General features: G+C 37.7%; 1 protein-coding gene and 1 non-coding gene across 2 annotated transcripts in view; both read left to right on the top strand.

The window, feature by feature from the left end:
- HCN1 (hyperpolarization activated cyclic nucleotide gated potassium channel 1) overlaps window positions 1-25294 on the top strand; it is a 435287-nt gene that overhangs the window by 264377 nt on the left and 145616 nt on the right. The window lies entirely within an intron of this gene.
- On the top strand, window positions 11572-11674 carry LOC145519286 (U6 spliceosomal RNA). The gene has a single exon (XR_014063698.1). It is a non-coding gene; the product is annotated as a U6 spliceosomal RNA (small nuclear RNA).

Raw genomic sequence — 25294 nt, 5'->3', positions numbered from 1 at the left:
AATTATATGCTAGTAATTATAATAAAATATAAGTGCCAGCTTCCTTGATTTCATTATGTTTACATAGCAAACACTAAAGACTGTTAATGAGAATTATAAGCAATGACCCCTTGATTTAAAACACCTTTATCATTAGTGATGATGCAGATAATATCCTATGAGTAACACATCTGCCACATGTATGTGTATATCTGCATATATAATATATACTTTATATTGATATAATATATAAAATATGCACAGTATTTTAAAAGTGAATATGTTTTCCATGATAAACAGTAGCAATAGAGGATTTCCCTAGTGGCTCAGTGGTGGAGAGTCAGCCTGCCGATGCAAGAGACATGGATTCAATCCCTGATCTGGGAAGAACCTACATGCCAGGGAGCAGCTAAGCCCATGCGCCACAACTATTGAGCCTGTGCTCTAGAACCAGGGAGTCACAACTACTGAGCCATATGCCCAACTACTGAAGCCCATGTACCCTAGAACCCCTGCTCTGCAACAAAGAAGCCATCGCAGTGAGAAGTCGGGACACCACAACTAGAGAGTAGCCCCCACTTAACACAACTAGAAAAAAAAGAAAAAGCCTGCACAGCAACAAAGAACCAGCATACCCCAAAATAAATCATAAACATTATATAAAGAAATCACTCTTTTCTGTTATTTGTTTCAATAAATGTGTTTGCTAATGAAGACTTAAAATACTGAGATTACACTCTATATTTGGATAAATTTTCAACATTCCCAGCAATACGCAAAGTGAAAATAATATGTTACAGTTTATTAAGGAAAACAAATCCCCAAATGCAGTTTATAATATAATTTAATAGTATTTGTAATTTAACAGTGGCAGGGATGGAGGGGCCTGGTAGGCTGCCGTCTATGAGGTTGCACAGAGTCGGACACGACTGAAGCGACTTAGCAGCAGCAGCAGCAGTGGCATTCCACCCCATCTATGAGTGAAAGTAATATTTTCTCCAAAATCTTTGGAAAAGTTTGGTAAATTTGTTTATAAAGAGTTGTTTTTTGTCCCTGTAACTTTTAATTCTGAACCTTAGATGCCTTACTCAGAAGATAAATATTAATTTTCTAATTTCTATAGAAGTTATTAGCACTTGGTTTTTTGTATATTTTTTTAATGGAACAATTAATATAAATTCAATCCCAATTCTATTTTTGTTTATTCTTTTGAAGTAAATCAGATTTTTAGGAAGTACTTTTTATAAGCAATCAAATTGGCAAGGTCAGGGGAAGCATGGGATTGACATAGTTCTCACTCTCCAAGAAGTTCAGCTGAGAAGAAAAGAGAAAGAAAAAAAAATATGTAATTTAAAGAATATCGCAAGAGAGTAATTGAAGATATTTTCAAGTTCTTACATTCAGAAGCTCTTTATTCAACCTCCATCAAGGGCCAGACCCTGGGATAACTCCAGGGCTATGATGGTGAGCAAGAGAGACAGGAGCGGAAGAAAATGGAGTGTGGATGTGTTAGCGAGTGTTTTACCAATGAAAACTGTCATAGTGATTCTTAGGAAATATTGCCACAGAAGAGGCAAAAATTGAGCTGAATTTTGAAGGATGGATAGATTTTAAATCTATAGAAAGTGAGAAGGAGATCTTTCCAGATACCCAGAATATAGTGAACAAAAAGATTCCTTGGGAGGAATTCTGATTTAGGAAAGTCTTCAGGTTATTTGGGAGTCAGAAGAAATTCAGCTGCAGTGGAGAGCTGTGGAGAAGCATGGAGATAAACTTAGAGAAGGTGAAAAGTAGGCTGAGTCCTGAGGGGCAGGGCAGGGCTTGAATGCTGATCTGAAGGAAGCTGAGTTTAGGAGAGTCACTGAAAGATTTTGTGTCTCTTATTCTTAAACTGGCAATAATTGCAGGCAATAATCAATGTCTAGTCCCTGTTTAGGGGCTTCCCTGGTGGCTCAGGTGGTAAAGAATCTGCCGGCAATATAGGAGACCCATTTTCAATCCCTGGATTAGGAAGGTCCCCTGGAGAAGGGAATGGCTACCTAAGGCAGTATTCTTGCCTGGAGAATGTCATGGACACAGGAGCCTGGTGTACTACAGTCCATGCGGTTGCAAAGAGTCAGACATGACTGAGCAACTAACTCTTTCTTTAGGACAATTTGCTGACATTGGAAAGTTATCTGGAGTAGTTTGAGTGGTTTAAAAAGTGAGCCTAAGCCCCCATCCCTCCCCACCTGGCTTGCAACAAATGTGAATGTACTTAGTGCCACTGAAAGTGTTAGTAGTTCAGTTGTGTCCAACTCTTTGTGACCCCCATGAACTGTAGCCCACCAGGTTCCTCTGTCCATGGAATCTCCAGGCAAGAATACTGGATTGAGTCTGCAATTTCCTTCTCCAAAGGATCTTCCAAACCCAGGAATCAAACCCAGGTCTCCCACATTGCAGGCAGATTCTTTACTGTCTGAACCACCAGGGAAGCCCTAGTACCATTGAAATGCATAGTTAAATATGGTTAAGATAGTATGTTTTATATTATGTGACTTTTAACACAATAAAAACTTTTTTTTAAAAAAAGAAGTGAGCCTAAAAATTATTTATGAAATAGCTATTAGACTTTTTGCCTGTTTAACTCATACCATTTATATACATCTCAAACTGATACGGAAGCTATCTATCTACACATACATACCTATAGTTATAATTACTTAATAATTGTAAATTAGAAAGTGTACATTCAATATTGAATTCTATATTTTTCAATCCCTTGCCTTTAAACTACAGTTGTAAAAACATGTGCATATCTAAGCAGTACTGTTGCCAAAACTCGACCTCTGTTTACCGGTGCCAAACGGAAACTCAGGCAGAGTTTTGGCTGTAGTAGACAAAAATAACTTCTATTGCTTTGCCAGGCAAAGAGGGTCATAGCAGGCTAATGCCCTCAAAACTGTGTGACTCACCCTGGAGCGGGTATTGAGGAGTCTCAGGGTACTGATTGAGCAGGGCATGATCAGCTTGTGGACCTTTTTATGACTGGTTGGTAGTGAAGTAATTGGGAGGTGGCTTCATCAGCCTTTGGTTTCCAACCAGTCTGGGTCTACATGCTTATAAGCAGCATAGCGTTAACTTCTTCCACCTGCTGGGAGTTTCAGTATCTGCAAAACTGTTCAAAGGACATGGCATCAATTAACTATAATCCTTGAGGAAAAACTAAAGGTCCTGGACTTTGTTTAATGGCTAAAGTATTATTGTTTTGTCTTGCTTGACTGTTTTACTCTCTCTGCATTTTTTCAGTTATCTGATTAAATTTATTCTTTGACTCAAGTTTTTCTACAAACAAAAGGCTGGCAGAGGACATAGGTAGGGGACTATTCAGAGGGTCTTGCTCAGTGACATTGTATTTTTCAAACATACTATTTGGTTTTAGTTGTTTTGTTTAACTTTATGGAAAGGTTAATAAGTTATGTATCTTGTTGGATATGCTTCCTTCACTCGTTATTTTGTTGACATATCCATCCCTGTTATTTTGTTGACATATCCATCCCTGTGATTGCACGTTACTGTAACTCACTTATTTTCAATGCAGTATAATATTCCACAATATGCATGTACTGCTTCTAGATCTTTCCTGTTAAAAGCCATGGTGCTGTGAACTTTCTTCTTTACACACTTATCTGTGCATGAGTTCCTCCTGGGTATCTAACTGTAAGTAGAATTGAGGAATTGTAAAATAAGTGAATCACATGAATTAAGTTAGCTGTCACTTCTGGATTTAGAAATTAGAGCCACATGTGATTTTAGTACAGTCCTTGTAAAGTTTGAGGGATTAAGTTGAATACAGGATAAGGGAAGGGGAAGCAAGGGTTTGTTGGGGCACCAACTAGAGCTCTGACCTGAGTTATCCAGGACTACATGGTTTATATGTAACTTGATTGTTTTCTGAGTTAGAGAAATATAGAAGACTTTATGTTACAGAAACATGAGACTAAATTAAGGAAGCTCTACCATGGCTCAGTGGTAAATAATCTGCCTGCAATGTAAGAGACCCAGTTTTGATCCTTGGGTTGGGAGGATCCCCTGGAGAAGGGAATGGCTACCCACTCCAGTATTCTTGCCTGGAGAATCCCATGGACAGAGGAGCTTGGCAGGCTATAGTCCATGAAGTAGAAAAGAATCAGACATGACTGAGGCAATTTAGCACTCACCATGTAGGTAGAAAGGTAGTATCCATGGCTGTGTTTCCACTTCCATGATGCTATCAGCTCCCAGCCTCCATCTGCCATAGAGTAAGCCTGTGCTGTCACTCTGGGAAGGCTTCCCTACCCCAGTTATCAATCCATATTTCAGGCAAGAAGAAGAAAAAGGGCAAAGGGCAGAAAAGGGCAACTCCAATGAGATGGACTCTTAGATTTCCAGAAACTCTGCCCAGTAACTTGGACTTTCACCTCATTGACCAGTAGTGAACCACTTGGCTGTCACATCCTTCCCCAAGAAGTATGAATACTGTTTTTTATAATGCTAGGCGTATTGTCACCCCAAATCATACAGGGTTCTGTAGGGAAAGGGGAATGGATGTTGATAAATCAATCACCAATGTGCTCCGGGATGCAGAAAGAGTATAAAATAGGCATTCATGGTCTTATAATCAAACAAATTGGTTTTGTATCTAGAATAAGAGAAAGACAGAATTTTAGAGGTAAAAATAAAATTTTCATCCCAGAAGTTCAAATTTAGTTTTTAAAAATGAAAGGTGCCCAGAGAAGGGAAATGACTATTCAGTTCACAGAGTCGCTAGTGACTGATCTCTTAAGCCAACATTTCTTGACTCTCGGGCAAGTTTATTTCTCTTTCCTGGTGTGTTAATATCTCTCCCCTTTCTACCTGAAACACTACATAGCCAGGGTCCATACAAAGTACACTTGGCATTCTCAAGTTACAAAACTGAGGGAAGTTTTCAACAGGAGACTATTTATTAAGTTGTAAATGGAATTTAGAGACCACAAGAGATAGCAGAGTGCCCAGGATGGTGATCAGAGAACTACTGCTGCTGCTAAGTCGCTTCAGTCGTGTCTGACTCTGTGCGACGCCATAGATGGCAACCCACCAGGCTCCTCTGTCCCTGGGATTCTCCAGGCAAGAACACTGGAGTGGGTTGCCATTGCCTTCTCCAGTGCATGAAAGTGAAAAGTGAAAGGGAAGTTGCTCAGTCGTGTCTGACTCTTAGTGACCCCACGGACTACAGCCTACCAGGCTCCTCCGTCCATAGGATTTTCCGGGCGAGAGTACTGGAGTGGGGTGCCATTGCTACCAACACTAGAACCCAGAAGACAAAGTCTTGTAGCTGGGGCTGCTTTGACAGAAGTTACCTTTAACAGAAACCACAGCCCACTCATTCTCTTTGAAGTGGAAGTCCAAAATACTGACCACATTCTTCTTCTCTCTGATCATCTGTCAAGGTTTCTCATTAACTTAATCCAACTGGAAGTCAGAACACGTTACTGTGTTATCCAAATGGGTCAGTTTTCTGGGCAAAAGGCAGGGCAGAGAGAGCTGAAGGACAGATATGGAAGGGTAGACAGATTTCCAGTAAGAAAGCTTATTCTGAGGTCTCTAATAGAAACCCTTGCTTAGCTACTCAAATATCTTGGGGAACTTCTAGCTCTTGATTTTTCCAGCAGCCTGGTTATCAGCACTCCTTTGGGTTTCTGGGTGACACCCACCTATTGCCTTCTTCCCAGCTCATTCCCCATGATATGACGGTATCAACCTCTCCCAAGGGGTGAGGATTTCTTGCATTCAAGGTACCTCCCAATAACTATTTGTAGGTACTGGATAGATAGCCACTTGGTAAACTGTCCCAGTGTTTCCATGAGAGTTTTCCATCCTAGTAACTATGCCATAGTTCTTTCAGGATATGAAATAATAGTTCACAGTCCTTGTCTATCAAAGGAAGCCTGTATAGTGTCATAGTGAACCACACTCTAAGCTCCCCCAAACAAGGCACAAGATATTTGCTACCTTAAAGCAAACCCAGACTACCACAATATGATATTCCTTTTAAATTCCTTAAAGTGTCCAAGGAGATACCAGGCAAACATATATTGTGCATCACTGGGGCTTCATGACACAAAGGGACACTTGCCTGAGGAGCCCAAGGACACTGCTATTGATCTCCTAATATTTTGTGATGAAGACAAGTAACTCCAGTGTGAATGTGTGATTTATGCTTTGGTAATACTTCTGGGTTGGATTATGCCAATGACTTATAGAATTAGAAAAATCTCCAAATTAAAATAAAACACTTTTACAGAGAAGACAGACTGACTTGATTTACAGCTTCTCAAAGAAGCAGTTCCCAGATGGCTGATGTTCTTAAGCACCGTGTTTGCTTCCATTTCCACGATTGTTTGCTTTCTCTTTACACATCTGCGTTTATCTTAGGACCCAGCTGTTGACAGTTATATTGATTTATCAGCATCAGAATCTAACTGGAAACTTACTATTATTTTCCTATGGACTTGCCAGCCTACACTCATAACCTTTTTCCTACCATAACATCAATTTAGAAAAGATCAGGCTTCTTGGTTTTAAAAGCTGCAATATTAAATAGATCACAAGTCCATTAATGCTATCAGCATTAATTTTTAGCTCAGATGAGCTCTGATAGGTAACCATCCTCATTTTATATATTCAAGTATAATATATATGATATATAGTTGCTGCTGCTAAGTCACTTCAGTCGTGGTTGACTCTGTGTGACCCCATAGATGGAAGCCCACCAAGGCTACCCCGTCCCTGGGATTCTCCAGGCAAGAACACTGGAGTGGGTTGCCATTTCCTTCTCCAATGCATGAAAATGAAAAGTAAAAGTGAAGTCGCTCAGGCTTGTCTGACTCTCAGCGACCCCATGGACTGCAGCCTACCAGGCTCCTCCGTCCATGGGATTTTCCAGGCAAGAGTACTGGAGTGGGGTGCCATTGCCTTCTCCGTGATATACAGTTAAGTATGTATTAAAGTAGTTAGAAGCATGTATAATGGGGCAGATATGTTTAACATTTACATTTATTATTCAATAAATACAGTTTAATGAATGTGTTTTCTCATCTTTGCTTGCATTTCAACATTATAATCACTTTTCTTCTATCATTCAAAATATGGCAGGACAGGATTAAAAGACAAACAGAAAAGTGCATTTTTACCTACTCATAAGAGCAATTCACAAATCATTGCTTTTTGGTTTTTCTAAGATGTAATTCACATGAAAAGGCCACTTTAGAATTCTGAGGGGTCCACTCTTCCACTTTCACATTTGTGTGGAGATAATGCTAAGTTCTGCTCATTATAATAAGAGACATTCGACACCCGCCTTCAGCCTTGTCAACCTCACTTTGTAAAAAGGTATTCCTCAGTATATTTAGAATTTCTACTTTTTTCCTAACTTAGTATTTGTCCGATGGTCTGAACGAGATTTTGAAATCTGCCTGACAGTCATTGTTCCGCTTGCTTTTCGGTTTCTTACCCGGAGGTGTTTGGAGGATTGAAATTTTCCACCATGAAGTCATACACCTTTAGCATGACCTTGATTTTTTTTTTTTTTTTTCATCTGCACTAATGAGACCCTGGGTAGCTCTTATTTAAGGAAGCTGCTTTTGTATGCTTGGCCAAATTAAATTGATCATAGCTGACTATGAGTAACGTATTGTTTTATTTATTTATATTTCTCAGTGCATTCAAAAGGCCTTGAGAAAAACTCTTGGTTGTGTTTTGGGTGTCAAGATCAAGAGGATTATACTGTATGCTTTCCAGTCACCTGCTGGAGGCAATGACCTTGTATTTATTTTAGCAATGAAACTGGATATAACAGGATCACTTTCTCTGCAATAGCTATGGCACGACAAAACAGCAATTTAAAGGTCAAATACTACATGACTTGGTAAACTCAAACTATAGATTCTGCCCCTAACTCTGACCTTGACCTAATAGTGCCAAAAGCTGATAGAAATGGTGCCCTTGGTAATTGCTCTATTTTTTTCGGAGAACAATATATTACAGAAACATTGCCTTAACATAGTAGGCAGAAAAGTAAATTATTAATGGCAATTTTCTTAATACTAAATTATAAGTAGCTACTTAATACCTCTGACCACCCGCTAAAAATAGTCAGTATATTGATACTTAATGACTATGTGCCTGACACCACAGTGAGAGAAAATGGCATTTGAGTCTTGAGTCATACAGAATGTCAAACTAATTCAGGGATATTGGCAAAGCACCTTAAAACTTTAGTGTAATCAAGTGTATTCTCTGCTACTTGGTCCATACATGCAAAATGATTCTGGCAAGCCCAAGGGAATTCTAAGATTAGGTAATATAGACTGAATTGCTTTTGTCCTAAAACATGTTGGGGGAGTAATGGGGATAGTGGGACTTCCTTAGTGGCTCAGACAGTATCTGCATGTAATGCAAGAGACCAGGGTTTGATCTATGGGTTGGGAAGATACCCTGGAGAAGGAAAATGGCAACCCACTCCAATATTCTTGCTTAGGAAATCCCATGGACAGAGAAGCCTAGCAGGCTACACTCCATAGGGTCTCAAGAGTCAGACACACTTAGCAACTAACCCACTAATGGGAGATAATAAAGGACAGGATAAAATTCAGTGCCATTGTTCACCAAAGACTCATGGTTTATTCTTATATGGAAAAAAGCCTCTGCCACTTTATCTACCCTCGAGAGAAAATTGGAGCATATTGAGAACAATCATATCTGATTAATTATGTTTTAGAGGAGAGTGAAAAATTTGGCTTAAAATTCAACATTCAGAAAACTAAGATCATGGCATCCAGTCCTATCACTTCATGGCAAATAGATGGAGAAACAATGGAAACAGTGAGGGACTTGATTTTCTTAGGCTTCAAAATCACTGCAGATGGTGAGTACAGCCATGAAATTAAAAGACATTTGCCCCTTGGAAGAAAAGTTATGACCAACCTAGACAACATATTAAAAAGCAGAGACATTACTTTACCAACAAAGGCCCGTCCAGTCAAAGCTATGGTTTTCCCAGTAGTTATGTATGGGTGTGAGTGTTGGACTATAAAGAAAGCTGAGCTCTGAAGAACTGGTGCTTTTGAACTGTGTTGTTGGAGAAGACCTTTGAGAGACCCTCGGACTGCAAGGAGATCCAACCAGTCCATCCTAAAGGAAATCAGTCCTATATATTCATTGGAAGGACTGATGTTGAAGCTGAAACTCCAATACTTTGGCCACTTGATGCAAAGAACTAACTCATTGGAAAAGATCTTGATGCTGGGAAAGATTGAAGGCAGAAGGAGAAGGGGATGACAGAGGACGAGATGGTTGGATGGCATCACCAATGCGATAGACATGAGTTTGAGTAGGCTCTGGGAGTTGGTGATGGACAGGGAAGCCTGTTGTGCTGCAGTCCATGGGGTCACAAAGAGTCAGACAGGACTGATCGACTGAACTCAACTGAGAAAGTAAACATAGTGGATTTTTTTGTATTTAGTTTTTCATATGCACAGGGATGATTGGAAGCTAAATGATACCATATAAACAATACTGCATATTCATATTTATGCTTCTCATGCTTGTCTCACAAGACCTGTAGGGACTGTCTTCACTACACAGTTGACATTTCCACATTTGAATAATGGACAACACTTTTTACCTCCTTTGTCAGTGTTAGGTGTGTCATCCTCATCTGAGGAAACCAAAAGTAATCTCTGTGAGGTTTCTTGTCAGTTTATATATACTGAGTGTGTGTGCCAACTTTATTTCCTAAAAAAAATATATAAAGGATGATACTTGTATTATTAGAGTGGTTCTTCAAGTTGAGCCCAGAAAAGCATAACTGTAACATTGCATTACATTAGAAAAGACCCTGATGCTGGGAAAGGTTGAAGGCAGGAGAAGGGGACAGGAGAGGATGAGGTGGTTGGATGGCATCACTGACTCAATGGACATCAATTTGAGCAGGCTCCGGGAGATGGTGAAGGAGATGGCATGCTGCAGTTCATGGGATCGCAAAGTGTGAGATACAACTGAGCAACTGAACAATAACAACATTGCAAAGGGGCATTTGCCTTCTTCCTGGAAGAAGAAAGAAAGTGAAGAGGAGAGAAATCTTTGAGAGCATGTCTGAAAATTAGTCAGGGATGCCAGTCCCCTGAAAAAGCACTCATGAAGGAACAAATCCCTAATAAATTTGAAGGATTTTATGTTATTTTAATTTTATATCAGTATTTAAATATATGCTGAATTGTTTATGCCATCTGCTATACAGATATCTGTTGGAAGAATAGTTGATCAAACTGCTAAGAGCATCTGTTTGATTTCATTCAGTTTAAAGTTCACATTTCAATCACAGTGGAAATGCTCTAAATCTTAAAGAGAGATTTTGGTTTTTCTTGTGGTTCAGGTGAAAGCATCTGGCTTTTCAACTTCCAGCAATTCAAGGTAGCTATGATACCAAGGGCCTCTCAGCGGGGCGTTAGTGGTAAAGAACCCATCTGCCAATGCAGGAAATTTAAGAGATGTGGGCTCAATCCCTGGTTCAGGAAGATCCCCTGGAGAAGGGATAGCAACCCACTCCAGTATTCTTGCCTGGAAAATCCTGTGGACAGAGGAGCTTGGGAGGCTTCAGTCCATAGGATCGCAGAGTCCAACATGACTAAAGTGACTTAGCACACACATGCATGATAACATTATAGAGTAGAATACCTTTCCAATACTGTTTTGAAGACAGTTAGGTATTTTTCCTAAATTCCATTAATATCAATCACTGCTAGATGTTTGTGATACAAAGATGGTTAGGATATGATCCCTGCTCTTAGGGAGCTTTGGTTATATTGGTGAAGGCTACCAGAGATACAAGCGGTACAGTGCAATCACATCATAAGTGACGGGTTATACAAATGAGAAACTGGACCCACTGGGAGGGCTGATTTTCAGAGATAAAGGTAGATCTTTGAAAATGTTTGAAAATGAACTGCATCTTGAAAGACTAGAGAAATGGCCAGCCAAAGGGGAAGGAAGCCAGAGCACATACTGAGTCAGAGAAAACTACCTATGTAAAGGCATGGAGGAGAGTGAATTGGCTTGTTGGGGAATTGCAAGTAGTTTAGGGTGGCAAGAGCTGTCTGGGTTTTGGTATAGGCGGTAGCAAAGTTAAGGAGTGGAACTGAAAAGAGATAGGAGTGATGTCAGCTTGGTGTGATCCCCTTGATACATTTGACTTAATTTTGAGGCTATGAGAAAGCTTTAAGCATGTGTGTACATAGATTGAATGTGCTGCTGAAGAATGGACTAGAAGGGAGTTAAAGTAGAGATAGTAAGTAGTTATTTGTGTCATGTGTGTGTGTTTGTGTGTTAGTTGCTCAGTCATGTCCAACTCTTTGCGACTCCATGGACTATAGCCTGCCAGGTTCTTCGGTCCATGGAATTCTCCAGGCAAAAATACTGGAGTGGGTTGCCATTTCCTTCTCCACATTTGTATCTTAATTTGTAATAATCCAGACAATAAAAATGCAAGTAAAATAAAGCATTCTTTCACTGAGGTGAAGAAAAGACGCTTTAGTGTTCACTTCTGTAGCACACACATAAAATTAGAAGAATACAGATATTAGCATGGCCCGTGCACAAGGGTGACATGCAAATTCCTGAAGCAGTCTATGTTTTTGCAGCTGTGTGGGGTGGTGGATGTTAACTAACTCATTATGATAATCACTTCACAATAAATACATATATCATTATATTGTACACCTTAAATCAATGCAATGTTATTTATCAATTATCAAATTTGTTATTGTTTAGTCCCTAACTTGTGTCCCACTCTTTTGCAAACCCATGGACTGTAGCCACCAGTCTCCTCTGTCCCTGGGATTTCCCAGGCAGCAATACTGGAGTGGGTTGCCACTTCCTTCTCCAGAGAATCTTCCCAGACCAGGGGCTGAACTCATGTCCCCTGCATTGGCAGGTAGAGTCTTGACTGCTGAGCCACCAGGTAAGCCCTGATTATCTCAATAAAGCTAGAATAAAAAGAAAGGAACTTTATGTTCTGTTCAAGAGAGAAGTAAAATAGACAATAAAAGAGACCCTAACCAGCTTTAGGAATAAAGCAGCAGAATCGAAGTCTAAGGATGGTGAAAAAACAGAGGGTCAGTTTAACATCAACGACCACTTACAAGATGATAGCATCTAATTATGACACAGTGTCCATCACAGAAGTACAATTTGATTTTTAAAAACTTAGCAAGGGAAACAACTGGCCAGGGTCTTGATCCTGGAAGACGTACACAGAAGCATGACTATTAATGATAATAGTTAATAGCATGACTATTAGCGATGTCAAGTTGTTTTCCATATTATAAAAATGTGATAATAAAAAAATGATTTTTTAAAATTGTTGTTTATGTGTGTTTGATTGGTTGTTCTGTAATAAATGGGCCTCCCTGGTGGCTCAGATGGTAAAGAATCTGCCTGCAATTCAGGAGACCCAGATTCAGTCCCTGGGTCAGGAAATCTCCCTGGAGAAGGGAATGGCAACCCACCCCAGTATTCTTGCCTGGAGAATTCCATGGAGAGAGAGCCTGGCAGGCTACATACAATCCATGGAGTTGCAAAGAGTTGGACATGACTGAGCGACTAACACTTTCACTTCACTTTTTCTGTTATAAATATGTACTTTCAAGACTGCTGGCCTGAGAACTATGATAAAGTGGATGATAAAGTGGAAACAGGTAGTGCTTATCTGCTCTTCCTCTTTTTAATATTTATTTGGCATCATCAGGTCTTAGTTGTGGTGATAGCTGTGGCTCACAGGTCCAGCTGCCCCACAACATGTGGAATCCCAGTTCCCTAACCAGGGATCAAACACAGGTCCCCCACATTGGAAGACAGAGTCTTAACCACTTGAGCGCCAGGCAAGTCTCTTAGCTGCCCTTCTGCATGGATGCTTTGGGTCCACCCAGTGGACAGAAGGGAACTACAATATGGAGTCAGTAAACGGAGGTGGGGGGATGTAGGAACAGTGGGTTTCCATGCTGGTAGGCTTGGTTTAGATGAGTTCTGTTTGGACACAGAATTTGGGACATCTGTTTAAAGCCAAGTAGAGGGCATCCATGTAAATTGTTAGGGCTAGAGGAAAGGGGAGTCATCTGTCATATTTTGATAAATCACATTCAACTCTGTTCACCTAACTATTGTGAGTAAACTAGATTTGTTTGGGGTTTGTTGCTTATTTTATGGGAAAAGGCATCATGGAAGAAAATAGGTTAACAAATAAATAAGTTATTGATTGAAGTGAAACCTGTCATGTTTTACTCGTGAATAAAATTATGTAAAGTACAACTCCTGCTTAGTCTAGTAAATGGCATCAGTGCCCCTGTGATTTATATGTTGTTATTTATATGTTGTTAGGATGACAAAGGTCCATTGCTCATGAACATTTGTTTTCTGGAACTTCTTCCCTTTTCAAATGGTCCACTTTATTAACATCTGGAGTACATGACAAGGCTCAGTTGTTTTCCTTAAACTTTGGGGACAACCTGTGGGCTTTGAGATATGTGAATTCTGTTTCTAGTTTAGCTTTAATCCCTTGTGTTTTGTGTTCATGGGTATATATTTATCATTTCAAAAAAAAATTCAGGGATAGACCATTGCCTTTGAAAATCCCTTAGTTCACTACGGAATTTGTCTTTAGAAATGTCTTAGTTCATTCTGAGATAAAATTTTTCCTGTATCGATAATGTTATCAAGATCAGTAATTTAACCACATTTTCCTGTCTCTTATTCCTGTGATTGTATTACCATTCTAAATACTAATTATTCTTCACCTTTTTTTCTACCTCTGAAAGTTCTGTATCAAGTTCTTTGTCAAAATATTGATCCATTTTACTTGTGCAATTTACTCCTGCATAATGTGGCTAACAAAATATGGAGAAAAATACATAACTAGAATCAACTCTGGATATCTTCAAATTGGCATTTATAATTGAGATCCTCAGGCAACCATGTTATCAATGTGTAGTGCTGACTAATAATAATAATAACAGTAATACTATCATTTATATTTTCATGGCACCTATTGGTTTACGAAGAATGTCGATACATTTTATATCTTCTCATAAAGCTACCTTATGTCTCTACGGTGTTAATGTCAGATGAGTTTATAAACATAATTAAAATTAATATTTTTTTCTTTTATGACTTCTATTGCTACTCTCCCTACCCCGTTGCTCAGATTCCACCTTTATCATAAATGATGCTCTGGGCTTTACTTTTTTGAGTGCTATTCATTTTCTACCCCAAGTTTCTATAAACCTTTCTATTCCTTATATGGAGATGATAAGGAGTCTGCATGCAATGCAGGAGACCCAGGTTCAATCCCTGAGTTGGGAAGATCCCCAGGAGAAGGAAATGACAAACCACTCCAGTATTCTTGCCTGGTAAATCTCATGGATGGAGGAACCTGGCAGGCTACAGTCCATGGTGTCGCAATGACCCATTCCTTATATGGAGACATATATTTTTTATTTTTTATCCTTTTCCAACCTTCAAGGGTGACTCTTCACTAACCCAGCATGACACCTCACTCTAAAAAAAATAAAGGATACAAAAAATTCTTTGAACCATTACTTTCTAACCAATAATACATTTCCAATGATAGCCAAAGGCAAGCCATGGACCATTCCAAAGCAACAGCAATCTGTCTACATCTCATCATTCATACCTGACTCCAGTCCTATATCTTTTCAATTGAGAGAGTCTACTTCTGATATTTGCTTTCAATTTTATGGCATTCAAGTTTTATCTTTCTCTAAAGAACTCATTTTGGGATGCTCCTCCTGCCTTCTCTGTTTGGGGCTATCCAAAACTCATCCAATTCTAGTATTTGAGAGTCAAGCCTGAACCTTATTGGGGCCAGCCAATAAATACAGGCCACAGGAGGAGGATATACTCACTTTAGGTAGTGTAAAAGTCACTCAATCGTGTCCAGCTCTTTGTGACCCCATGGACTGTACAGTCCATCGAATTCTCCAGGTCAAAATACTGGAGTGAGTAACCTTTCATTTCTCCAGGGGATCTTCCCAACTCAGGGATCAAACCCAGGTCTCCTGCATTGCAGGCAAATTCTTTACCAGCTGAGCCACCAGGGAAGCCCTGGTATACAGGTAGTGTAGTGTACAGGCATTTAAATCATGACCATCCAGAAAATGTTCACTGATTTTACTTTCTTACCTAAAATAGAGAGACTCAAGGTAATTTCTAGCATCTTAGAAGAAAGTGTGGGAGAGACTTTTGAGTCGGCCATTTCTTGTCTTGATTCTCTGGTTGGAGAATTTGGGACTCTCCTTCCAAACCTCATCTGCAATCTGATGGAAGTTGGTACCACTGAGGTTTACCACTGCTTCTCCACTGTCTGGAGAACCTAGTGTCACAGTACTCCCTGGGATAGCACACAGGTTGCACACTATGTTATATCCTTTCTAGGCAAGCCTTGGGTCCACAGACACCTATACCCACAGCCAAACTCACACAGATGGTTTTATTAACCCATGCCACTAGTGCCCAAACCAGTTGAAGGTGAAAGACCATTTACTCATCAGAGCAGATTAACCATTTTAGAACTAGCTTGGGAAAATTTGGCATAAGTCATGGAAGTGCTGCACAAGAGAAATCATTAAGCTTTGAATATTTACTTCTTTTTTTCCTGAACAGTCCCTGTAGACTGAGAAATACATACTGTTAATTGTTAAGGCCTTCTCTAGCTGTGCTAGAAAGTCATGGTGTTGTTTCCTTCCACATCAGAGGAAGTTTAAGAAGACATATACATGAACTATCTGGTTGTGTTCCTTCAAGTCGGCCAGTTTGTAACAAATTTGGCAAATTTGGTTAAGATGATATACATCAGTCTTCTTCAGGAATTGTACTAGCAGTGTTTCTTAGGAAGCACTGATTATCATGTCCCTCGTCCAAAGTGGTTAAAATTGTGGGTTGCGTTGGCATTAGGTAATTTTAGAATTGGAAATAGGTAAGAATTCTACCAGAAAATTTAGGGAAACTTCATTTCTTGTAGCATTTGCCTTTTTATTATGATATTTTTTATTGTGCAGAATTAGAGTAAAAACTGCTTCTTTCCTAAAACTAGGATAACCTTAGTTTTCTTCTCCATGCCATAAGAAAATAGCTAGAATATGCTTATTGGCATATTTTCAAAGGAATCTCCTGAAGTTCAACAAGAACTTATTTCACATCAACATTTTCTTTGGATAGTAATGCCATGTTGAATATGGGATGATTGTGCATGTATTTTTGTTCTGATTTAGAGACTTGAAAGGAGCTTATCACAGATTGGAATTATGTCTGAATTACCGTTTTCCTAGTCTTTTTGTAACCTGGTAGAACCAAAAGCTGAAGACGGAAATGGCAACCCGCTCCAGTATTCTTGCCTGGAGAATCCCAAGGATGGCAGAGCCTGGTGGGCTGCTGTCTATGGGGTCGCACAGAGTCGGACACGACTGAAGCGACTTAGCAGCAGCAGCAGCAGAATCAAAAGCTGGAAGAAAAAAAAGAAAAGGAGAAAGTAAAACAAGCTGTTTCAAATTCTCTCTCCTTTTTTTTTTTTTTTTTTTCTGTTTTATAGTTTGTTTGCTTACAGATTTCCAAGTCAGTTTGTATGTGAATTCAGGGATATGGCTGAAAGAAGATAGTCTGAGCCTTGATAAGAAGAAACTTGTCTCTCTCCCTCTCTCATTCCCTCCCTTTCTCTTTCTAATACACACACACACACACACACACACACACACACACACACACATACACATACTCACAATGAAATGTAATGTGATTGGAGAATTGATTCATAATACAGAACTGAGACTCTAGCACTTAACCATTCTAGTACTAGTAAAAAGTGTATTTGGTTTGATTCTATTGATCAAGAAATATGTTTTGCCTTAAGTACTATTTGATGTTTGAATTTTATGTGAAGCTGTAGGTAAGATCAAGGAGTCCACATGTTATAAGACTTACATTTGTATAAGGCTTGCGTAGATTTAGAAGCCAAAGCAAGAGTATTCTCTCAGATCAGTAACTTTGATGCACAAGTCATATGTGCTACGAAAACACTACAAAAATACATGTCATGGGATAAGAGCTTTTTAAGTTGTGGACCTAGAGATTGTCATACTAGGTGAAGTTTGTCATACTGAGTAAAGTAAGTCGAGCAGAGAAAGAGAAATATTGTAGTATGATATCCCTTTTATGCAGAATCTACAAAGAAATGATACAAATGAACTTGTTTACAAAACAGAAACAGACTCACAGACTTAAAGAAGGAACTTATAGTAGCCAGCTGGGAAGGATGGGGGTATAGGATAGTTAGAAGTTTGGGATCAACATGTACACACTGCTGTATTTAAAATGGACCTACTATATAGCACAATAAACTCTGCTCAATGTTCTGTGGCAGCCTGGATGGGAGGGGATCTTGAGGGAGAATGGATACATTTTAATGTATAGGTGAGTCCCTTTGCTGTCCACCTGAAACTATCACAACATTGTCAGTTGGCTATATTGCAATATAAAATAAGAAGCTTTTTTAAAAAAAAGAGCTTCAAGTTGTGGGTTAGACTTCTAAAAATAACTCTAAGTGCTCAATACCTTCTGCCTTTTGCACAGCCTTACACAGCAGAGGATTTCCTAGGCTTATTATATTAGATTGCATAATCAATACACCAAATTCTAGCATTGATTGTAACTGAAGGCTTTATTTGTTTGTCTGCAATTTAAGGTCTTCTGTTTAGAATTAAATAAGATGTACTGTTGCTGATTTATATAATTACTACTTTGCTGTAAATAAGATGAATTTTTAAAATATTTTTCTCAAGTAACACAATAATTTTAACTGACGTCATTTATCTTTCAAACTTGTGATTGAAGTAGGCTGAGCATAGGGAAATGGTTTTCTGTATAATTTAATTAGACATTGATCTAATAAGAGTATATTCCCCTGAAATAGATAACTTGAAGGTAATGCTGAGCAATACAGATTATAGTGGATGGCCTTATCATTTTACCCAGATATATTGCAATAATGACTTTTACTATCACTTTCAGAATGGAAATAGTTTAACCAGATCATGATTGATTTTTTTCCTCTTAAATACCCAAATATGAACAGAGTACAGAATAGCAATTATTAAGCTACAGCTTAAAACGCAGTGTATTTGCAATGAGCCGATGGAGAGGTACTGCTTCTTACCATGCGACCATGGGCAAGGTAACGAAACTGATCTTCATCCTCAACAGTAAAATGAATATAATGAAGGCTGCTCTAGCTACCATAAAACTGTTGTGATAATCACAAAGACAAATTAAATTCTAATTGTAATAGATCTATATAAGCTGAACTTGGTGGTTTTGTTGCTGATGGTGGTGATGTTACGATTATTATTGTAATTATGCAACTATAGTGGAAGTGATACTTGCGATCATGTAGAGACATGAGAGCTTCATTTTGTTTTTCAACTTTTAGACAGATGAGATGAGACCTTAGGTATATTGTTCCTTGCATGTTAGATTAAAATGAAATCGGGTAGCCTGAGTACTCTCATTTATGTAACTATTTGTTTATTTACTTGTGTGTTTCTACATTTTTGTCTTATCACTTTGGAGATTCTGAAACTCAGTTTGCTTATAAGGGGATAGACTAAATTTTTGCCCAAGTCTCATACAATTATAACTTTCTATGAATATATGGATAAAAGTCAGTCTACCATAGATAAATATGTTTAATGGCTTGAAGCTGTTATTTATTTCACTGTCCCTTCTTACAAGTGGCAGTGGGCTCCCTGGCCCAGTAACAAATCCAGCTATGAAAAGAAAAAACAGAGAAGTTTATTTACCATTCCATCCATATTACACGGATATGTTAAATGTTAAGAGCAAATTTTACTATGACTAAGGTGGGATTTCAGAGTAATAAGTGAAAGCCTGACTTTTGTGTTAATGGAAAAACTCTGTTTTAACTTCCACATAAATAAACAATTATTAAGTAAGCTTCTTGGCAGCTTATACATTTCTTTTTTTATGGTCTAATTTTTTTTATATTTTAATTATATTTGTTTCTGAATATTATATTTCAATAAAATTCTTCATGACTTACATGTTTGTAAAGAGGTTAAAACTGTACCTAGCAATAGAAGATGCTATAAACAGGTTTGTTAAATTAAGACACACACACATACACAGACTACTCATAAATTTAGAGGACTATGTTATGTGGAAAACACATAAACATTTTATTCCATATCCACCTTTTTATATACAGCCACTTTATGAGTCAGCCTTTTGTATAAACCAATTGATTTAACCTGCATAAAAAGCAGATTCTTTCTACAGTCCACCATCTGCCATACAAATTGACATATGTGCAAATTATCTAGGAAGAAAATCTAATTCTTTGTTTTTATATGGCAGCATAAACAAAAATTGCATATTTAGTTAAGTTTATAATCTAATAATTAATAATAACTACCCAAAGGCTATATTCAGGCTAGAAAGATGTTCTTCGCTCTCTGCTTCTTTTATGTCTCAGGTGGCTACTTTTCTTATTAAGAGCAGAAGTTTGAGCCTAGCAAAAAGATTATGAATTTTCATTTCACTTTAATTTTATTCGTTTTTAACATTAGTAAGATGCTAAAACCTCTAATTAGCAGAGTTAAACAACTTGTTCAGTTCAGTCGCCCAGTCGTGTCTGACTCTTTGCAACCCCATGAATTGCAGCACACCAGGCCTCCCTGTCCATCACCAACTCCAACTTGAGAATGCCATGAAAAGGACATGATCTACTAATTGGAAGATAATCAGTGCAGAGCTGCTTTGCTAAAACCCATACAATTAATTTAACGCACGTTTGTTGTTGTCACTAAGTTACGTCTGTCTCTTTGCATGCATATTAAATAAAAGCACTTAGAAAATGACATCAATTGCTTATTTTACTTCAGCCAGGTGTTGACTGACAGTAGATAGCATCAGTTACTGTTTCATGTTGAATCTGCCTCCCTGTGTCACCTGCACCTTCCAACTCTCTGGAGGATTAAGTCTCAGGCAAGGATTTCCTTTCAGAAGACTCCTTCCTATTAGACACCAAGATAGTTTGCTCCATCCTTGGCTATGGGGATAGGAGAAAAGGAGGAGAAGCCTTTGAGAGTTCTTGGCCAATAGGAAAATATGAAAGTGAAATACAACCATATAACTAAGCCATCTTTATTGACCTCAGATGCTCCAGGGAATTTTCCCTCAGATGTCTTCTCTGATGAAAACCTGAGATAATTTTTTCTGTAAATTCCCTTAAGATGCAGTAGAGATTTCCTTTTCCCTTCGCAATGAAAGTATGTACATAGTGTAAAGAATTTCTGTGCTACAGTTATGTTCTTAAAATGCCTGAAAAATCTGCATTATAATTATCATGAATTTTACTCATATAATGGTTATGAAATACATGGCTATGATCTTTGGAATGGAGAAGATTATACTATGCTTCAGCAGACCTGTGATTTCATTCCAGCTTTGCCACCTACAAGTGTGTAACTTTGAAAAAAATTCTTTTTTCAAGAAATTTAAATTTTCCAAGCTTTGTATTCCCTCCCTGTAATAACAATATCAGGTTTCAAGAATTTTATAAGGAGCAATAAGATGATATAATGCTGGTGGTTTAGTCACTAAGGTATGTCTGACTCTTGTGACCCCATGGACCGTAGCCTGCCAGACTCCTCTCTCCATGGTATTCTCCAGGCAAGAATAGTGGAGTGGGTTGTTATTTCCTTCTCCAGAGGATTTCCCAGATCCAGGATTGAACCCAGGTCTCTTGCATTGCAGCAAATTCTTTACCGACTTAGCTACAAGGGAAGCCTGAGATGATGTAATAGTACCTTGCAAAGAGTTAAATGTTCTGTTTATGCTAATCTCTTCCATTGTTCATTTATATTTATGTGTATATAAAATATATTTACCAATGTTTACATATAGAAAATATGTAAAATACAATTCCTTATATTTTCTTTGCAAAGAGGAACAACAATGAAATATTTTTCTTGAAATGCTAATTCTAATAAAAAAATCACATTTAAAATCTTGAAATAATGTCCAATTAGTGTTAATGAATTCTTAGTACAAAAATTGGAGTTAATAGACATGCCAAATTTAAAAGTAATTTCTTGATTTAACTTTTATTTTAAAATAATGCACAAACATTACAAAAATGTGAGGAAAATATCCATAATCTCAATCACTGTTAAACTTTAATTTATAAACCTACTTAATGCAGATTTTGTATTTTGTCATCACTGATGAAACAAGAAAGAATTCAAAGGATTAACTGACCAGGGAACATGCCTAAATCAAGCTCTTAAAGTGACCAGACATCATCCTGTTTATGTTAGCAACAATTTAGTTATTCAGTTATTTTATATTTCATTGCTAAAAATAAAGTTTTTAAACTCTCCTGTAATGCAAAAGGTTTGATACCAAAGGTGCAAATGTTTGTAAGCATTGTAATCAGATCATAACACTACAAATAAGAAAAATAAATTTCTTCAACTGAAATAATAAATATGACTGTATATCTGATTTTTTTAAAATGTCATTGCTAAAATTCATGGCTTTGGATTTATTTGGATATATTACTATCAAGAGTACAAATATATATTCCAAGAATTCAAGAGCTTCTATCATGTTACTGAAAGAGAAATAATTCACTATTTCTTGAAACTGAAAGTCACTCAGTTGTGTCCGACTCTTTGCGACCTCATAGACTATAGAGTCCATGGAATTCTCCAGGCCAGAATACTGGAGTGGGTAGTCTTTCCTTTCTCCAGGGGATCCTTCCCAACCCAGGGATCGAACCCAGGTCTCCCACATTGTAGGCAGATTCTTTACCAGCTGAGCCACAAGGGAAGCCCAAGAATACTGGAGTGGGTAGCCTATCCCTTCTCCAGAGGATCTTCCCAACCCAGGAATTGAACTGGAGTCTCCTGCATTGCAGAAATATTCCTTACCAACTGAGCTATGAGGGAAACCCACAGTACTTTTAAAAATATAGTGTTAATGTTACATAGCAAAGTTGATAGGTCACAGAATTAACAAAAGGACAGTGTTGGTAGGATCTCTATCTTCTTGTGAACTTTGGGGTTCATGTTTACTTTACACCACACCATGCTATAGGGGAAATGTTGCATCATATAAACATAAATAAATAAATAAATAAATATATACATATATATGTATATGGTATATATGTATTTTTAAAGAAGCATTTATTTTGGTTATCCCCATTTTGACCTTACACCTACCATTCCTGGCATTCTTTACCACAGATCTCCTTAGAAATGGAATGCACAATAATCCTACTGAATAATACAATGTATGATAGGCTCACTGAGTTGAGGGTGGACTCATTGAGTTGGGTGGGCTTCCCAGGTGGAACAGTGGTAGAGAATTTGCCTGCCAGTGCAGGAGACACAGGAGACACATGTTCGATCCCTGGGTTAGGAATATCACCTGAAATAAGAAGTGGCAACCCAGTCCAGTATTCTTGCCTGGAAAATACATGGACAGACGAGCTCACTGGGCTACAGTCCATAGGGTTGCAAGGAGTCAGACATGACTGAGCACTCACGTTGAAATGATCTCTACTTGTCTTCCTACTGACATTATCACTTAATAAGATCTGTAACAAAAAGTCACTGTGTTTCATTCAACTAAGAGGGGGACCTCTCCAAAAATATTGTTTAAATGTTTGGGTTTGTAATAAATATATGAATCCAATAACTCTAGGGGACATATTTCAAAGAAACAAAAACCCTAAAATTAATAGTTAAAAACTGAGTTAATTCTATTACAATTACTATTCAGTATAAAGCTTCCCGGGTTGCTCAGTGGTAAAGAATCCGCCTGCCAATGCAGGAGCTACAGAAAACACAGGGTCGATCCTTGGGTCATGAAGGTCCCCTGGAGGGGAAAATGGCAATCTTCTCCACTATCCTTGCTGGGATAGTCCCATGGACAGAGAAGCCTGGGAGGCTATAGTCCATGGGGTTTCTAAGAGTTGGACGTGACTGAGCACTCAGGCAAAGCAATAAAGCTTGCACCCAAAGTCTGTTGATGGTATCATTCTTCAGCACTGGAAATTGATGGAGAACAACTGTTTACTGCCCTGATTCTGTTCTTGTAAATATAGATAAAGTAAAATCATAACATATTCAAGTGAATACAGTATATCTGGAATTGGTGACCTGTTTTACTGACACTTGTTTTGACTTCAGGCATATTATATTGTGTTATATTCCTTATCTTGGAGACTCAGTGCAACTTTTGGTCTGACTGGCATTGCTGTAATTGGTATAAGTAATAAATTTATTCAATAATCGTGAAAGTAATTGAACACACTGATAGAAATTTGGTAACCTAGCTGATTCTTTACCAGGGATTCTAGTTTACTACTTTGTTATCTCTCTGATTCTTTAATAACTTAAGAATACATGTGTGAATTTTTGAACCTCTAAATTCTGTGTATCAGATTTTGCTAAGACTTTACCTGCTTAACATATTTATATTCATATTTGCTTTCAAAAGATGAATAGTTACTTCAGGTATTCAATGATGGAATATTTTGGCCTCCTAACGTAACAAAAATTTAATTCATGTAAAAGATGATGAACTGAAAATTTTTGTTGCCATATTGTGTTACTAAGTGGTTTAGTTTGAATTTGAATGTCCTGTGTCAGGATATCTTAGACACTCTAGAATAAATATTTTTCTTTTTGCCATATCCCTTCACTCTGTCCCAGATTCAGTAGCAGTACAAACAGGGTGTCAAATCAAAGGCTTACAAAGGATTTTAAGTTAAACCTAGAGAAAATTCAAAATACAATTTTTCTATATGAAATTTCCCTGATGGTATAATCAAATTATCACATATATATGTATATTTTCCTATAACTTGGCTCAGTACATTTTCCTAAAAAAATAATCTGTTTCAATGATATCTCAATGAAGTGATGAATTAAATGAGTGACTACTTTGAATAATAAAAAATAATCTATAAGGAGCAATTTGTTAGTAAGTCATTACTTGAAATGAAAACAAGATAAGCCCTAATTAAATCAGAGCTCACAGATAATTTATTTACTTTCAGTAGGATTCAGATTACATGTAAACTAGTAATATTTAGATGGTATGATAAAGCACTGTTAGTATACAGTTTCTTATTCATGTTATTATTGATGTAGACTAAAATATGATAGAATCATTTTTAAAAGATGAAAAGAGAACAGACACATAATAAAATAAATAGAATGTATTGGGAATAGAAACGTTCTTGGATTTTTCACAAAAGCCTCCAAGATTCTCTTTTCTTTCTTTATGTCTGTTCTTTGCCTTATTTTAATTTGCTATATTAAATAAGGGCTGAAATGTGAAATTTGAACTGGTCAGTTAGTCTTTCTCCCTCAATATTTTGCCTGAAATTATAAATACAATTAAGTTTACAAAGTCACAATCAGTATCGTATAGTGTAGTTAATTATATGGTCCCTAGAGCCTGACTGCCTGGGTTAATAAAGTGGTTAATAATAATATGGTCCCCAGAGTCTGACTGCCTGGGTTATAAAAATGGATTATTCCACTTACAAATTGGTAACCTTAAGCAAGTCACTATGTTCTCCACCTCAACATCATTCATCATCTTAAGAATTGTATGATGATAAGACTAAACTAGTTTAGTATAATAATTGGTGCCTTGAACAATTTAGAGCTATCCATGCTCTTTTTATCATATTATTTTTCAAAGATAATGCTGTATTTGTATTTTATCACAGTCAATCTAATTTTCCAACTTGAATTTTTTCCTGTTAGGATTGCAGTAGTGGGACGGGGGGTGGTGGGAAGGATGAGAAGGGATAAAAGACGATGGAGGTAATGGCATAAAATACTGTTCCTCCAGGTAGGATTCTTTCAACAACAGCCTCATAATCACATGGTTGCTACCTAAATACTTACATACCACTGTGAAGGCTGTGTTGGCTCTTGTAAACACAATGTGTGCAGTGGAAATTCAATGTTACTGGTCTCACAGAATAATAGAAAAGAGCCTATCATCTGATTAGGTGGTGGGATCCACTCTCCTCCATAAAGAAAAGCATATATTGCATGAATCTTTCTAAAAAATTTTATAACCCTCTGAATTATTCTAATATCCTCTTTCTTTCATGGGAGTGCTCAGTTGTGAAGTTGTGTTT

The sequence above is a fragment of the Giraffa tippelskirchi genome, chromosome 8 (genome assembly GCF_054371585.1).
Source record: "Giraffa tippelskirchi isolate mGirTip1 chromosome 8, T2T-mGirTip1v1.2.pri, whole genome shotgun sequence".
NCBI classification, from domain to species: Eukaryota; Metazoa; Chordata; class Mammalia; order Artiodactyla; family Giraffidae; genus Giraffa; species Giraffa tippelskirchi.
This window is presented reverse-complemented; position numbering and strand designations above follow the sequence as displayed.